The following is a 14,707-nucleotide window of genomic DNA, read 5'->3' on the forward strand; positions in this document are numbered from 1 at the left end:
CTTCTTCAGACCATTTGCTTGGAAAGTTGTTTTCCAGCCTTTCACTCTGAGGTAGTGTCTGTCTTCGTCTCTGAGGTGTGTTTTCTGTATGCAGCAAAATGCTGGGTCCTCTTTATGTATTCTGTCTGTTAGTCTACGTCTTTTTATTGGGGAATTGTGTCCATTGATGTTGAGAGATATTAAGGAATAATGATTGTTGCTTCCTGTTATTTTGTTAGCCATTGAATTATCTTTTTGTGGCTCTCTTGTATTGGTTTCCTTGCAAATAGATTACTTTCTTGTTTTTTCTAGGGTGTAGTTTCCTTCTTTGTGTTGTAGTTTTCCATCTATTATCATTTATAGGGCTGGATTTGTGTAAATTTGGTTTTGTCATGGAATATCTTGGTTTCTCTATTTATGTTAATAGAGAGTTTGGCTGGATATAGTAGCCTGAGCTGGCATTTGTCTTCTCTCAGGCTGTGTCCTGGATCTTCTGGCTTTCATAGTCTCTGGTGAGAAATCTGGCTAAATTCTGAAAGGTCTGCCTTTATATGTTACTTGACCATTTTTCCTTATTGCTTTAATATTCTTTTCTTTGTTCTGTGCATTTGGTGTTTTGACTATTATGTGATGGAGGAGTTTCTTTTCTGTTCAATCTCTTTGGAGTTCTGTGGGCTTCTTGTATTGTCATGGGCATCTCTTTCTTCAGGTTAGGGAAGTTTTCTTCTATAATTCAGTTGAAGATATTTCCTGGCCCTTAAAGTTGGGAGTCTTTGCTTTCTTCTATAACTGTTATCCTTAGCTTTGATCTTCTCATTTTTGTCCTGGATTTCTTGGATGCTTTAGATTAGGATCTTTTGAGTTTTTTACATCTTCTATGAGAATTGTTTCAATGTTTTCTATGGTATCTTCTGCCTCTGAGATTCTCTCTTCTATCTCTTTTACTCTGTTGGTGATCCTTGCATCTGTGATTCCTAATCTCTTTCCTAGATTTTCTATCTCCAGGGTACTCTCCATTTGTGTTTCTTTATTGTTTCTGTTTCCATTTTTAAATCCTTGATGGTTTTGTTCAATTCTTTCACCTGTTTGGTTGTATTCTTCTTTCATTCTTTATGGGATTTTTGTGTTTCCTTTTTAAGGACTTCTACTTGTTTACCTGTGTTGTCCTGTAGTACTTTAAAGGAGTTTTTATGTCCTCTTAAAGTCCTCTATCATCATCATCATGAGATGTGATTTTTAAATCCAAATCTTGCTTTTCCAGTGTATTGGGATATCCAATATTTGTTTTGGTGAGAAAACTTGGCTCTAATGATGCCAAGTATCTTGCTTTCTGTTGCTTAGTTTCCTGAACTTGCCTCTCAGCATCTCTGATGTTAGCTTGTCTTGCTGTCTCTGACAGTGGCTTGATACACCTGTAAGCTTGTATGTCAGTACTCCTGGAGACTGCTTTTCAGCTCTGGGCACAGGCAGAGTCCCGAAGGATCCTGTCCCTGACTGCTCCTAGGTTTCTGTGTCCTGAGGGCTCCAGGTGGGTTCCTCTTGGGCCAGAAATGTGAGCTAAAGTGGTGGTCTCCCCTGAGCGCTCAGGATTTTCCACACTTCTGAGAGTCCAGCTCTCTCCCCTATGGGATCTGGGTACAGAGAGCTGTGGGACCAGGTCAGCTTCAGGCACAGGAGAAAATCAGAAACAAGTTACTATGATTTAATTGATACATATTGCATAAGTCTTTGAACTATGACAATTATTCCCATAAGTGTATAGATTGGTTGTATATTAGAAAATATCAAGAGCAATAGATTTATTATAATCCAGCATGTTTCTAATTAAGCTCACTTTAGCAAAAAATATTTTTATTCCACTTCTAATACATTCTACCTCTCAAATTAAAAGTAGATGTTTATATTTCCTTTTATATTTTTTATAAATCCCAGGATGCTATTTTTGAAGCAAGTATAATTTATTTGCATACATCCCTTGACAAACCAAATTTAATACGATTTCCTTTTAAAAATTCCTTCAGCCAATCTTTATCTTATTTTCCCTCTCTAAATATGATGAATATATTAATTTGCATATTAATCTAAGTAATATTTTAAAATTTCGAATGTTTTTGTAACAATTTCTTCATTGAGCACTTTTCTCAGTTTTCTAATTTATATACACTAAGAATTCACTAAAATCAACTGAAATAAATAATAAATCAAGTAGCTCATCTAAATATTATTTCGGCATTAATCAATTTAAAGAGTAGACACTGAAAATTTAACCATTTTATGTTTTTTGATCTACAGCCAACAGATATCTCAACAAATCAAAGTGTCCTTCATAATGGACCAGAGTCTTATCAAAGACTGCAAAGTGAGAGGCTCCTCTCATATCTGCCTCTCATACCTAGTAAGCCTCATAACTGTGTCTCTAAATCTTTGATTCATAGAGTATATCTTATATTCATAGAGAGGGTTGAGGCTAGGAGTGACAACAGAATAGAAGAGGGCAGTGAATTTGGCTTAACCATGAGATTTTTTTTTTAAGTCTGAGGACAAATGCATGATTGGAATGAAAAAGAGAGAGAAACAACAGTAAATGGGCTCCACAGGTCCTCAAAACTTTCTGAAGTCAAGCAGTTAATTGCATTCTCAGGACAGTCCTTGCAGTGACACCATAGTAGCTCAGAAGGAGAATAAGTGATATGACAACAAAAATAGCACTCATGAGCATGATAACCATCATTTGCACAAATATTAAGAGAGGAAACCCACAACAGTGCTGGCACTTCACAGAAGTGATCCACTTGGAGATGTCTACACAGGATTTTCTGGAAGGTAAGAACTTAAGGAGTGTCGAGGTTTGGCCTGCTGCTGTGTATCAGAATGCTAAATACTGGCCACCAAGTTCTGGTTGTTCCCAGGGACAAGGGAAGGATGCTATATAACTTGTTAATTTAGAACTGTTGGTCGAAAAAAGATGCCTGCAGCTTATAACTGGACAGAAGAGGTGGAGTTTCAGTTTCCAGGTTTGGGGGGGGGGCAAAGAAAGACTGCGAGGGGAAAAAAGAAAGTGCAGAGAGGAGAAGATGCCATGGGGTTGATGAACCATAAAACATGGCCACAAGTGCTTGCTAATTGAAGTCAAGAGTCATCCAGATAGAATACAAAAAGTTATAACTTGGGGTTATTGGCAGGAAGTAGACATAATACATAAGGTAGATAACTGGCCAGCTCCAGTACTGATTAAGGCTTACTATAACTACAAAAGTTGTGTGTCTTTTATCTGGGAACTGAATTATCTAAGATGGGGCAGATATCCCCAACTGATATTAAATATACACTACTACAACAAACTGTTGAGGTGATAAAGCCACATATCCAGGACACTGCAGCCAGCAGGTGGCAGAAAAGAAGATTCATGTGGACAGGATAATGCAAGGATTTTCACAACTCTCGTAGCTCTCATAGGACATGGCCACCAACCAAACACACTGCATGTTACCCAGTGTGAGATCAAAATAAAGTTGTAGCATGATAGGATATCATCTTCTCTGGGCCCCAAAGGTTGAACAGCAGTTGAGGGACAGAGATAGTGGTATAGCAGAGATCCTGAGCAGAGAGATTTGAAAGGAAGGAGGGCATAGGGGTGTGCAGGTGGGAATCTAGGTATGACAAGATAATGATGAAAAGATTCCCTGTCAGTGTCATCAATTATAAATGTCACCAACAAGAAAACAACTTACAGATGAGGCCATTTACAAAAAACACAGAAGAGTACAATAGACTACAGAACTTTTCATTAATTTTTCTCGTTATCACTCTTTTTCTCCTGTACCTTAAGAGAAAAAAATCAAAAAAAAAAAAAACTTCATAAGGTGTCCAGATGCTGATGAACACTTTTAAGTATACCAGGTTAAATAAATGCTGCTTCTCAATACTTTCCTCAGAAAGTATCCCATGGCTCTGGCATCTCTTATGTCTTTAGTTCTCCAAGACATTCCAGGCTTCACATTCTCAACTTCACACAATGGCCTCTCTGGTCCTTCATGCAAGAACACCCCTGCTACAGACCTGGCCTCTGTTTCTTTCCTTCATCACAGAGGGAGAGTCCATAAATCCTATCCTTGACTCTAAGTCCAGAACAAGATTAATAAAGAGTTGTACTGCTTGCAAGGGGTTAAAATGTGGCCCCTTTGTTCAATTATTTCTTTACCAGCTTTCTGTTTTTTATGGTCTCACTCTTTAATTCCTTTTCACAAAACAGAAGTTAACTGGGTGGGATCTTGGCCTGAGGTCACTACTACTTTATTCTATTTCGTATATTTACATCTGTTTGTCTCCTCAATAACTGGATTTAGTTCCATTCTACAACCTGGTATCCCCTTTCTCTTTGAACCATACTTTTTTTTTTCTTTCTCAACTTGCTCCTTTTCATCAGAACTTTCTTCATAAGACTGAACTCTAACAAGCACATGACAATGTCTCTACTACTCTGTTTTGAGATTTTCTTTGCCAATACAATTAATCTAAATTTATTTAATCATATTCTTCAAACAAGGTGAAGTCAAATCCTTCACCAGAATATCACAAGCATGATCACTAGACATGACAGCATATTAAAATTCTTATCCTCTGAAAATGCTTATGCTCCCACAGTTAAAATAATACTCAGCACAACTTTTTTCCATGCTTCTATTCCTATTGCTCATGAAGTAGGGTGTAAAGCATTCTACTGCTTTCCTAACTCAAAGTCCTAAAATGCACATTTCTCCAATCAAAAGATTGGTCAGACCTACCATGCCAATACCTCAGTCCCTGTTACCAACTTCTAATTTTATTAGGATTTTGTTGCTGTGAAGAGACACCATGACCATGACAACTCTTATATATAAAAAGCATTTAATTGGGGCTAACTTACTGTTGAAGAGTTTTAGTCCATTTTCATCATGGCAGGAAACTTGGCGGTGTTCTGGCAGACATGATGTTGGAGAAGGAGCTAAGACTTCTACATCTTGATTTACATGCAGTTAAAGAAGACTATTAACCACACTGGGCATAGTTTGAGGATATAGACCTCAAAGCCTACCACTATTATGACAGAATTCCTCTAACAAGTACCTCCACCATGAAAGACTTCCTCCAACAAGGCCACATCTCCTTATAGTGTTACTCCCTATTGGCAAGCATTCCAACATATGAATCTGGGGGGCCATTCCTACTCAAACCACCACAGTGTGTATAAGGATAAATATTAAGAATACAGATAGAAATTATATTGGTTTAGGAAACATGGCAGTAATGGATCTCCCTCTTATGCCTCTGACTTCTGTAACTATGGCTAAATTTACATTACTAGGTATGAATTTCTTCCTAGCGAGCAGGATTTAGACACCTGTTGGTTATACTCAGGATATAAGTGCCACTATGGCTTCATTAGATTTGTCTTGCTTAACTAGACATTGTGGTTTGTAGGCTTTCAGATGTATAGAATCATTGATTGTTTCTGTCATTGGCAGCGTGCATAGCACTTTATAATATTGTGAGAGATTAATATTAATATTGTACAGGGAAGAAGCTTCTGATTCAGTTCGAGCTCTATTTTTAAAAGGGCTATCTCCAAACTGCCTTGTCTTCAGAGATAGATCCTGTCTCCAAGTTCTAAAAGGGAAACCAAGGACAATCTAAAATGTTTGTCATACCAACTTAACATACTGTACTTAATTTTGAGGCAGAATCTGACTGTGAAGTTGTAGTTAGACTGGAACTTGCTATGTAGACCAAGCTGGCCATAAACTAAAAAAGGTCTTCATGTCTTTGCCCTTAGAGTGCTGAGATTAAAAGTACACACATCCAACTGTGAATACAAAGCCTTTGTGAGGGTCCATAGAGCCTTGTCACTGTTATTTAATCTTTAAATAAGTTGTTTTTATGTCCATCAAGTATTCAAAGTCATTTCTCACCTTCTAATTCAAAGAAATAATTCCTTTTATTTTATTTTTTAGAGAATTATTAATTTTTAGTTGATCCTCTATACTTTGAGAATTACAACTAAGAAATGGTTATTCTACTCACAGTAAGCATCAAAAAAGTAACCATATATGCCTCATTAAAAGTCTGTAAAACATTATACATAACAGTATTAGTTGGAGGAATGATAAATAAAATATGACACAGCTAGCAGCAAAAATGAGTGTTTGAGGCTGAAGGGATGGATTGGTGATTAAATGCATTTGCTGCTCTTACAGAGGACCTGAGTTTGTTTCTCAGCACCCACATCAGGTGATCCACAACTGCCTGTAATTCCAGTTCCAAAAAATCTTATACTATCTTCTGGATCCCCCAGGTATTTATATACATATGACATGCACTCACACAAACTCATGAATAAAAATCAAGATACATATAAAAGAGTTTTATGCTCAAAATAAAGGAAAATTAAAGACATTAAGAGAAAAAGGGCAGTCAAAGAGGCTACATTTTATTTCATTTGTATGAAAATTTAGGAAGACATTTCTAAAAATATAAGAGGGGCATTAGTTATTTCTAGCATCACAAATAAAACAAGTAATAATGACTGAAGGTACAAGATATGCATTTTAGGATAATAAAATCTATTCTATAATTTATTAGTGGTAATAGTTGCACAATTAATGCTGGGGACATCATAGAAGGTAACTGAGTTATAAACTTAAAAAAATGTAAGCTTGAGCCTATAGAGAGAGCTAAGGAGTTAAAGAGCACTGAGTACTTATCCAGAAACCCAGGTTCAAGTCCCAAAACTCTAGTCCCAGGGCATCTGACAGCCTCTTCTGGCCTCTGAGTGCACTGAATACCCGTGTTGCACAGACATCCATGCAAGTAAGACACCTATACACATAAAAATAAATAAATAACGATTTTTAAAAGTGAATGTTTAAAGTTTTAAAATCCAAGAACTATTTTCATGTTTTCATAGGTAGATATTAATTTATCATATTTATATGTAAAATATGTAAGTGGGAATGCATTTGGGTAAAGATCTTAAAACTACAAAGTACACTACAAAGGAGAAGTGTTGAACAAGGGAAGGAGGACAATTCCAATGCAATTTACATGAAAGCAGAAAGGAGGCGATTATGGTGGGGGAGTGGAGGAGAAGGCATGGTCAACAGTGGGAGGAAGTCATTAAATAGGGAAAAGTGGCAGTGAGAAAACTCAAACAAAAAAATATACTGATTTGGATGGATCTTTCCTTCAGTCTCTGTTCTACATTTTTTCTCCATATTTCCTCCTGTGAGTATTTTTGTTCCCCCTTCTAAGGAAGTCTGAAGTACTGACACTTGTGTCTTCCTTCTTCTTGAGCTTCATGTGGTTTGTGAATTGTATCTTGGGTATTCTGAGCTTTGTGGCTACAATGCACTTAACAATGAATGCATACCATGTGTGTTTTTTGTGATTGGATTGTGGTAACAGGAGCCTAATAAAATATAGCTGTCTCCTGAGATGTAGGGGAGCGGGCTGTGAAAGGTACCCTGATTCTTGGTCAAGGTTAATCAAATCCCTGGAGACCCTAAAGGGACAGCAGGTGCAGTCTCCCAGTTCAAGGCCCCACTAGCTGCAGCCACCCCACAGAACCCTGTAGAGAGGTGTGAGACAGACCGGTCATGTAGAGCAAGGCCCCAAGTCCCTCCTCCACAGGTGAGGACTTGATCACAGGTCTTGTAGGCTCAAGACAGATCAGCCATGGAAGCAGGACCAGAAGAAGGGAACCTATATTCATACAAGAAACCTTACTATACCTCAAAGCACACATTGCATCTCAAACAGTAATAGTAGGAGTTTTTAACACCCTACTCTCATCAATGGACAGATCATGGAAACTGAAATTAAACAGAGACATATAGAAACTAACAGACGTTGTGAACCAAATGGATCTAACAGATATCTATAGAACATTTCATCCTAAAACAAAAGGCTATACCTTCTTCTCAGCACCTCATGGTACCTTCTCCAAAAATGACCATATAATTGGTCACAAAACAGGCCTCAATAGATACAAGGAGATTCAAATAATCCCATGCATTCTACCGGACCACCATGGACTAAGGCTGGTCTTCAATACCAACAAAAACAACAGCGAGCCCTCATACACATTGAAGTTGAACAAAGCTCTAATCAATAACTTGGTCAAGGAAGAAATCAGAAAGAAATTAAAGTCTTTTTAGAATTTAATGAAAATGAGGGCACAACATACCCAAACTTATGGGATACAATGAAAGCAGTGCTAAGAGGAAAACTCATATCTCTGAGTGCCTCCAAAATGAAACTGGAGAGACCATACATTAACAGTTTGAAAGCACACATGAAAGTTCTAGAACAAAAAGAAGCAAATTCACCCAAGAGGAGTAAATGACAAGAAATAACCAAACTCAGGGCTGGACCAGGAGCTTGTTCTTGGAGGAAATCAACAAGATAGATAAACCCTTAGCCAGACTAACCAGAGGGCAGAGAGACCATATAAAAATTAACAAAATCAAAAATGAAAAGGGAGATGTAACAACAAAATCTGAGGATTTCAAAAAAATCATCAGAGCCTAATACTAAAACCTATGCTCAACAAAATTGGAAAATTTGGAGGAAAAGGAAAATTTTCTGCACAGATACCTGGGACCAAAGTTAAATCAGGATCAGATAAACCATCTAAACCATCCTGTAATCCCTACAGAAATAGAAGCAGTCATTAAAAGTCTCCCAACCAAAAACAGCCCAGGACCAGATGTGTTTAGGTTCATAGAGGACCTAATACCAATACTGTCCAAATAATTCACAAAAAAGCAACAAAAGGAACACCTCCTTCTATGAAGACACAATTACTCTTATACCTAAATGACACAAAGAGTCAACAAAGAGAGACAACTTCAGACCAATTTCCCTTATGAATATCGACACAAAAATACTCAATAAAATTCTTGCAAACTGAGTCCAAGAACACATCAAAATGATCATCCATCATGATCAAGTAGGCTTCATCCTAGGGATGCAAGGATGGTTCAATATATGGAAATCCATCAATATAATCCATTATGTAAACAAACTCAAAGAAAAAAACCACATGATCATCTCATTAGATGCTAAGAAAGCACTTGACAAAATTCGATGCCCCTTCATGTTAAAAGTCTAGGAAATAACAGAAATTCAAGGTCAAGACCTAAACATGATAAAAGCAATATAGAGCAAGTCAGTAGCCAACTTCAAACTAAATGGAGAGAAACTCCAAGCAATCCCACTAAAATCAGACACTGGACAAGACTTCCCACTCTCTCCCTACTTATTCAATACAGTACTTGAAGTCACAGCCAGAGCAATCAGAGGTCAAAGGGATACAAATTGGAAAGGAAGAAGTCAAAATATCACTATTTCCATGATATGATAGTATACTTAAGTGACCCCAAAAGTTCCACCAGAAAAATACTAAGCCTAATTAACAACTTCAGCAAAGTGTTGGGGTATAAAGTTAACTTAAACAAATCAGTAGCCTTCCTCTACTCAAAGGATAAACAAGATGAGAAAGAATTTAGGGAAATGACACCCTTCACAATAGTCAGAAATAACATAAAATACTTTGGTGTGATTCTAGCCAAGCCAATGAACTACAAGTTTCTGAAGAAAGAAATTAAAGAAGATCTCAGAAGGTGGAAAGACCTCCCATGCTCATGAATTGGCAGGATTAATATAGTAAAAATGGTCATTTTCCCAAAAGCAATCTACAGATTCAATGCAATCCCCATTAAAATTCCATTCAATTCTTAATAGAATTAGAAAGAGCAATTTGCAAATTCATTTGGGATGACAAAAAAAAAAAAAACCCAAGGATTGGGAAAACTATACTCAACAATAAAAGAACTTCTGGGGGAATCACCATCCCTGACATCAAGCCTATTGCAGAGCAATAATGACAAAAACTGTATGGTATTGGTATAGAAACAGGCAGGTAGATTAATGAAATAGAATTGAAGATCCAGAAATGAACCCACACACCTATGGTCACTTGATCTTTTAACAAAAGAGCCAAAACCTACCAATGGAACAAAGATAGCAGTTTCACCAAATGCTGCTGGTTCAACTGGACGTCAGCATGTAGAAGAATGCATATCGATCCAGTCTTATCACCCTGTACAAAGCTCAAGTCCAAGTGGATCAAAGACCTCCACATCAAACCAGATACACTGACACTAATAGAAGTGAGAAAGAACCTGGAACACACAGGCACAGGGAAAATTTTCCTGAACAAAACACCAGTGGCTTATGCTCTAAGATCAAGAATTGACAAATGGGACCTCATAAAATTGCAAAGCTTCTGTAACGCAATGGACACTGTTGTTAGGACAAAGCACTGGGAAGAGATCTTTACCAATGCTACATCCAATAGAGGGCTAATATCCAATACATACAAAAAAACTCAAATGTTAGACTCCAGAGAGTCAAATAATCCTATTAAGGATGGGGTACAGAGCTAAAGAAAGAATCCATAGCTGAGGGATATTGAATGGCTGAGAAACACCTAAAGAAATGTTCAACATCTTTAGTCATCAGGGAAATGCAAATCAAAACAACCCTGAGATTTCACCTCACACCAGTGAGAATGGCTAAGATCAAAAACTCAGGTGACAACAAATGCTGGCGAGGATATGGAGAAAGAGGAACACTCCTCCATTGTTGATGGGATTGCAGACTGGTACAACCACTCTGGAAATCAGTCTGGAGGTTCCTCAGAAAATTGGACATTGAACTACCTGAGGACCCAGCTATACCTCTCTTGGGCATATACCCAAAAGATGCCCCAACATATAAAAAAGACACGTGCTCCACTATGTTCATAGCAGCCTTATTTATAATGGCCAGAAGCTGGAAAGAACCCAGATGCCCTTCAACAGAGGAATGGATACAGAAAATGTGGTACATCTACACACAATGGAATATTACTCAGCTCTCAAAAACAATGATTTCATGAAATTCATAGGCAAATGGATAGAACTAGAAAATATCATCCTGAGTGAGGTAACCCAATCACTAAAGATACACACATGGTATGCACTCACAGATAAGTGGATATTAGCTCAAAAGCTCAAAATTACCCAAGATACAATCCATAGACCACATGAAGCTCAAGAAGAAGGATGATAAAAGTGCAGATGCTTCAGCCCTTCTTAATATGAGGAACAAAATACTCATAGGAGGAGATATAGAGACAAAGTTTGGAGTAGAGACTGAAGGAATGTCCCTTCAGAGCCTGCCCCACCTCGGGATCCAGCTCATATATATACATCCACCAAAACTAGACAGTATTAATTAAGTCAAGAAGTGCATGCTGACTGGAGCCTGATATAGCTGTCTCCTGAAAGTCTCAGCCAGAGCATGACAAATACAGAGGCGAATGCTAGGAGCAAACTTTAAACAGAGAAGGGATCCCCACTGGATGAGTTAGAAAAAGAAACAAAGGTGCTGAAGGGGCTTGCAACCCCATAAGAACAACAATACCAACCAACCAGAGCTCCCAGGCACTAAACCACCACCCAAAGACTATACATGGATGGACCCATGGCTCCAGCTTCATATGTAGCAGAGCATGGTCTTGTTGAGCACCAATGGGAGGAGAATCCCTTGGTCCTGCCATGGCTGGACCCCCCAGTGTAGGGAATGTCAGGGCAGGGAGGTGGGACCAGAGGATAGTTGTGGAGGTGGGACACCCTCATAGAAGAAGGAGAGGGTGAATGGAATGCAGGGCTTATGGATGGGAATCTCGGAAAGTAATAACATTTGAAATGTAAATTTTAAAAACTCTCTTAAAAATAAGAAAAAAATACATGAATCACTTTCACTATCCACAGTTTCCTCACTCATCATCATTATTTTGAAATATGCATTAAAATTCACTATTGGAAACTTTAAAATAGTTTGAGAATGTGAATAAAATATATTTCTACCATTCAATACTGCTAAGACTGCGAAAGACTCCCAATGGACCCAGGTAAATGAGTTCATTGCTATTAGTCCCCGAACCTCACAAGCTCACTAATGAGCTCCCAGGAGTCCATCTTTGTAGAAATAACTGAGTGTTTCAAAAGTCTTCTCAACTGTGTTTTAGTTTGGAGGTGGCAGCTGTTCTTTACCCTGTCTGTCATGATTGCCTACTTTTATCTGAGCTATTGTTTGAGCTGAAGCAACAAGTCACTAATTTCTCATAAAATAATATAGAACAGCATTAATAAGCCAGCCACAGCTCCGATGTCTTTGTTTTCTTCTTTTCCAGAACAAAACTTATCATACAATTATAAAGTAAACTCTTCCTTTTCTCAGAGAATATGGGGAAGAGAAATACTCAACTGACCAAAATTCCCAAAGTACAGTTTTTATAAATTAAAAGAAGAAATTAATTTAATGACATTTTTCTCTCTCTGAGTGATTAGCTAGGTCTCCAGTACTAGGTGTGATTTTTTTTCTAGTTGAGTGAGTCTTAAATCTAATTAGAGACCTGCTTGTTACCACCAAGATATGTGACTACTACTCCACCCTTAGGCCTCCCTCTTTTGGAAGCTTACATCATATGTTCAGGGTTCATTTTTAATTGATTTGTATTCATTAATCCCTGGTAATAAATAATTGGGAGAACATTTTAAAATTTTTGTATGTTTCTATTTCTTCAAATCTCAGACTATGTACTCTTAAAGTAAAAAGAAATTAATGTAATTTTCTTTTAATAAATTGATTAGTAAAATGTTTATTTTTAATTAGTTAATTAATTATACATATACTCCAGATTTTATTCCCCTCCCAGTTCATCCCCAGAGGGTTCCACATCCTATACCTCCTCCCCCACGCCCACCCCTCCGTTCTCCTCTTCCCCTGCCTCTATCTCCACAAGGATATCCCCACCCCACCAGACATCTAAACTTCCTGGAACCTCCAGTATCTTGAGGATTAGGTGCATCATCTCTGACTGAAGAGTCCTCTGCTGTATATGTGTTGGAGGCCTCATCTCAGCCGTGTATGCTGCCTGGTTGGTGATCCAGGGTCTGAGAGATCTCAGGGGTCCAGGTTAATTGAAATTGCTGCTCCTCCTATAGGGTTGCCCTCATCCTCAGCTTCCTCCAGTTTTTCCCTAATTCAACCACAGGGGTCAGCAGCTTCTGTTCATTGGTTGGGTGCACATATCTGTATCTGACTCTTTCAGCTGCTTGTTGGATCTTTTGGAGGGCAGTCATGATAGATCCCTTTTTTTTTTTTTGGTTCTTTTTTTCGGAGCTGGGGACCAAACCCAGGGGCTTGCGCTTCCTAGGCAAGCGCTCTACCACTGAGCTAAATCCCCAACCCCGATAGATTCCTTTTTGTGAGTGCCCCATAGCTCCAGTAATGGTGTCGGTGTCAGGTCTTGGGACCTCCCAATGAGCTGGATCCCACTTTGGGCCAGTCGCTGGACCTTCTTTTCTTCAGACTCTTCTCCATTTCCATCCCCGCATTTCTTTCAGACAGGAAGAATTATAGGTCAGAGCTTTAGCCGTGGGATAGCAACCTCGTTCCTCACTTGATGCCATTTCATTCTGCTGGAGGTGGATTCAATAAGTTCCCTCTCCCCACTGTATGGTCTTTCATCTTGCCCCCACACACACACACACTTTGAGTCCTGATACATTCCAGAGGGTCCTCCCAATCTCCTTCCCCCGAGGTCATCTGCTTTCTGATGGCCCTCAGGGTTTCCATCCTTTTCCCTTACATAATACCAGATCATGTTCCCTTCTTCCTCTACCCCCATCCCCGTTCCCTCCCACTCTTCCCCATTGTGATTACTTTCTTCTCCCTCCCAAGTGGAACTGAGGCATCCTCACTTGGGCCCTTCAACTTGTTGAACTTTTGAGTTCTGTGGACTGTATCTTGGCTATTCTGTACTTTTTTTCCCAGCTGTTATCCACTTATTAGTGAGAACATACCATGCGTGTCCTTCTGGGTCTGAGTTACCTCACTCAGGATGACATTTTCTAGTTCCATCCATTTGCCTGCAAAACTCAGGATGTCCTTGTTCTTAATAGCTGAGTAGTATTCCATTGTGTAAATGAACCATATTTTCTGTGTCCATTCTTCTGTTGTGAAACGTCTGGGTTGTTTCCAGCTTCTGGCTATTATAAATAATACTGCTATGAACATAGTGGAGCATGTCTCCTTGTTATATGTTGGAACAAACCCTTAGCCAAACTAACTAGAGGGCACAGAGACAAAATCCAAATTAACAAAATCAGGAATGAAAAGGGAGACAAACAACAGAAACTGAGGAAATTCAAAAAATAACCAGATTCTACTACAAAAGCCAACAAAAAGTTTCCTATTTAAGAAAACTGGAAAAGCTAGGTGAAATGGATTATTTTCTATACAGATACCACGTACAAAGTTAAATCAGGATCAGATAAACCATCTAAACAGTCCCATAACCCCTAAGGAAATAGAAGCAGTCATTAAAGGTCTCCCAACCAAAAAGAGCCCAGGACCAGATGGGTTTAGTGCAGAATTCTATCAGACCTTCACAGATGCCCTAATACCAATACTTCTCGAACTATTCCATAAAATAGAAACAGAAAGAACACTACCCAATTCTTTCTATGAAGCCACAGTTGCACTGATTCCTAAACCACAAAAAGACCCAAAAGAAAAAGAGAACTTCAGACCAACTTTCCTTATGAATATCTATGCAAAAATACTCAATAAAATTCTC

At 38.4% G+C, this 14,707-nt stretch overlaps 1 pseudogene; it reads right to left on the reverse strand.

Annotated features, from left to right (window-relative positions):
• Window positions 1-2,352: 2,352 nt before the first annotated feature.
• On the reverse strand, window positions 2,353-13,756 carry LOC116887634 (annotated as a pseudogene).
• Window positions 13,757-14,707: the final 951 nt, after the last annotated feature.

This window comes from Rattus rattus, chromosome 18 (assembly GCF_011064425.1).
Source record: "Rattus rattus isolate New Zealand chromosome 18, Rrattus_CSIRO_v1, whole genome shotgun sequence".
NCBI lineage: Eukaryota > Metazoa > Chordata > Mammalia > Rodentia > Muridae > Rattus > Rattus rattus.